The sequence below is a fragment of the Nicotiana tabacum genome, chromosome 16 (genome assembly GCF_000715075.1).
Source record: "Nicotiana tabacum cultivar K326 chromosome 16, ASM71507v2, whole genome shotgun sequence".
Classification (NCBI taxonomy): domain Eukaryota; kingdom Viridiplantae; phylum Streptophyta; class Magnoliopsida; order Solanales; family Solanaceae; genus Nicotiana; species Nicotiana tabacum.
The window spans coordinates 134,340,392-134,344,513 of record NC_134095.1 but is presented as its reverse complement, the minus strand read 5'-3'; the positions used below and the strand labels follow the sequence as shown (position 1 = coordinate 134,344,513).

The 4,122-nt window shown below is 28.7% G+C and overlaps 1 pseudogene; it reads left to right on the top strand.

Moving 5' to 3' along the window:
- Nucleotides 1-2,779: 2,779 nt before the first annotated feature.
- On the top strand, nt 2,780-3,740 carry LOC142170581 (dof zinc finger protein DOF1.7-like; annotated as a pseudogene).
- The last annotated feature ends 382 nt before the right edge of the window (nt 3,741-4,122 follow it).

The window sequence follows — 4,122 nt, the reverse complement described above, 5'->3', positions numbered from 1 at the left end:
TATTTTATGTCATCATCTGGTGTGTGACGTAGAGAAACCAGTTTTTCCTCCCTTTGCGTTTGATGTATTATTTACAATGAGTTTTATTTGGGGTTTATAAAATGTTCTTGAGTTCAATCTTTGGTTGTTTAGTTGGTTGAACAATTAGTTAGTGGCAGGGGTGGCTCAAGCACATGCGGGGCCTAAAGCCAAAATATAAGAGGAGGCCTAATTTTTTAAAAGGAAGTTATAAGATATATTTTTATTTAAAATCTAATCTTCTAACTTTTTGAGATATAAAGTTGTTAATAAAATCTTTTTTATAATCAATGTTTTCTAATAATTCTTTTTCAATTGATATTATAGACAACTCATTTAGTCTTTCTTGAGATATTGTTGATTTTAGATAAGATATTATAGAGCAATAGAAGTATATAAGTATAGAATTATTGGAAGCTTAAAAGTATTGTTGAACACTTAAACTAATAAAATCTTGGAGAAAGAATGTAAGTAAAAATAACAAAGAGAGGTTTCATATCAGTCGGGGGCGGATGCATGCTTACCGAAGCAGTGCCACCATATTGCTTCATCGGAAAATTTTACTATATATATATATATATATATATATATATATATATATATATATATATATATATATTAATACTGTATGGAAATGGATAAGTAGGAAAAAATGACATCACTTGACATAAGTTGTGTCTTGGTGTGTTGGTTATGTGCTTGATTTTCTTCTAAGAGGTCAAAGGTTCAAACCTTAATTGGCGGTTTGTTTTTTTTTTTTTGCAAATATTTGGGAGAGCCTTTGTGGTTAAAAATTGTGATGAAGTAGAATTGAACTCAAAATATTTTCTAACTTAAGAGTTAACAAAATTAATAGACTAAGACTATTTCTTGTCTGAAAGTATGATAATCAAAGTTATATTCTAGTTCTTCTATAAATTTCTACATTGTTTACAAAAATTCGTGTGTAGGCCCCTGTTAAAGAGAGAGAAAAAATATGTAGGTTTTTGAAATATAGAGAGTTTTCTTTCCTTTTATATTAAAAATTCTACTTTTGTATTAAAAGTACTAAAAATTATTTTTTTTAAATACCTATAAATCTATTATTTTTTTTAAAATAGGGTCCCTGTCTTGGTTAGTGGGATGAGTTCAACTTCAAATTTTCATGTATACTAGTATTGAAATGAAATTGGTATAAGTACAAATAGAACCGAGGGATATAGTGGATACATATAATCATTCTTAAGACATAAGCTGATTAGTTGAGGAGTTTAGGAAAAAAAACCTTTTTTTTTAAGAAAACTACCATCTATAGTCTCTCAAAATTTTAATAGCCCATATTTTTACCCACTTACATGAAATTGCCTGTCGGCCCAATTCATTTGCAACTTGTAGTCATTTTCTATTTCCAATGCATTTATCTTCCCAACACAACATTTAATCCTAGCCTTTTATCTTTCTTTCATTCTATCCAATGCACACCTTTTTATATTTCTTTCACTCTACCCAATGCATAGATTTTTTCCCCATTACCATTTTCATTCTTATCCTCTTTCTTTCCCTGTGTCCTTTTTGTCTTCCTTTTATTATTATTTTTTGGAAAAAATCTCTTTCCAACTAGCAAAGTATGATTAATAAGTGATTTCTTTCTTATAATTTGCTAGTTTTAATGGCTAGAAACTATTAGTAATACATTATTGTGTTACATCGAATGTCATCATGTTTGACGTCTCAAAACTACTTATTCAGATCAAAGATCAAAATGCAGAGATTCCGATCAAGTGTTAAAAATAAAAAAGCCAAAATATATTCCTGTCCATAAAACAAAAGTTTAATTTCACGTATGAATACCACTGGACTTCATAAAGTCATAAATCTAAGTTTCATCGCATTAATGTAAGTGTTTATACTCATTGTAAAAGTTCTTCTCTCACAAAAAGTCGTGGGGTTTTCTATTCAAGCTTCTTCTTCTTCTTGTCATAATAGTTTTTTATGAGAGAAGAACTTTTACAATGAGTATTCGTGGGTCTGGATTATTACTATCTACAAAGATACTATATATATATATATATATATATATATATATATATATATATATATATATATATATATATATATACATACATACACACACATGTATAAATTTTGTATATAAGTGTATCTTGTATTTTTCAGTATATATTATAAAAATTATATATAAATTTTTATAAAATGTATAAAAATTGTATATATACTATCACATTGTATAAATTTTGTATATAAAGTGTATCCCTAATATATCATTAGTGTATATTCATTGTATAATGACAGTCTGTTTTGTATATATTTTATATAGTGACAATTATAAAATTTATAAAAATTGTATATATACTATTACGTTGTATAAATTTTATATATAAAGTGTATCCTCTATATTTTAGTGTAACCCTAATGTATCATTAATGTATATTCGTTGTATAGTGATAGTCTGTTTTGTATATATTTTGTATAGTGACAGTCTATTTTGTATATATTTTGTATAGTGACAGTCTATTTTGTATATGTTTTGTATAGTGACAATCAATTTAGTATATTTTCGTATAGTGACAGTCTATTTTGTATAGTGATATTATATTTTGTATATTTTTTGTATAGTGACAGTCTATTGTATATAAATTGTGTAATGACAGTCTATTATTATATAATTTTTGTTTCAATACTAATAATTCACTACGAAACCAAGTCTATATCTTGTATAGTAACAGTCTATTTAGTATATTTTTGGTACAATGACAGTCTATTTTGTATATATTTCACTATACAAATTTTTGTTTCAATACTACTAATTCACTTGGTTTATTTCAAAAAGACTAAATTTTTATAGGCTAAAGAGAAAATTAAATATGCAAGGTCCATCAATTTGTACACAAATAAAGCCACAATTTCTAGATAAAGAACACTTGAAATGTCCAAGATGAGATTCACCAAACACAAAATTTTGTTATTACAATAATTATAATCTTTCTCAGCAACGTCACTTTTGTAAGAGTTGTCGTGGGTATTGGACCAAAGGTGGTACTCTTAGGAATAATCCAGTTGGTGTCGGTTCTCGTAAGAACACAAAACATTCTTCTTCGTCCAATAAGAAAATTTCCTCCTCAACGACGTCGTCTTAAGTTTCATCTTCAAAACCTCATCAGATAACAAAACTAAAACCAGAGCCATTTGGTATACCTGAGATTCCAACTTTTGATCAGAACAGTAGTAGAGTGATTAGTATGACTAATGGGCGATTCGGTTCGCTGTTGGAGTCAAACGGGTCGCAATTTGAGACTTTGCTGGAAGCTTTGAATACAAATAATAATGGGTCCAATTTGCAGTAAGGTGAATTTGCAAAGGAAACAAAATACCAATTCGGGTTCCGGTTCGGGCTCAAATGGTAGCCGTTAAAATGAGAGTAATACAAATGGATATTTGGGACAGCAACGGCCATGTGTTAAGTGAAAACGATTCCAACTTCCACCTGTAAACCAAACAAAGTGAAAAAACCAGTGCAAAGATAAGGAAAAAAAATACGTATGACCGAAAATACACGAATAATCTGGGGGAAGACGTTAAATATATAAAAAAGAAAAGAGTATAAAGACAGGAATGTGATTAGAAAGAGGGACATGTGCTTTGGAGTGAAGATGAAAAAGTGTATGATAGCTGAGGGAGAAGGAAATTAGGGTTTTGAGTGGCAGTGGTCTTGTGCTAGCCTTTTAATTAGTTTTGGGCTGTGAATTGTATGGGGTTATTTATGGCTATCAGGTGATATAAGTTTGGCCCTAATGGCTACAAATGAACTTTGCTCTTCTTTTTTTTAGTTCATAAAAAACTGGTAATATGAGGTTTTTTTTCTCAGAGTTTTTTTAGTTGTTCTGTATTTGAAGATGTAAACACCCAGTGCGGCAATATATTATTTTTTTTAAAAGTACTAAATATTATTTTTTAAAATACCTATAAACCTATTAATTTTTTAAAATGGGGTCCCCGTCTTGGTTAGTGGGATGAGTTAAACTTCAAATTTTCATGTATACTAGTATTGAAATGAAATTGGTATAAGTACAAAATAGAACCAGGTGGATATAGTGGATAGATATAATC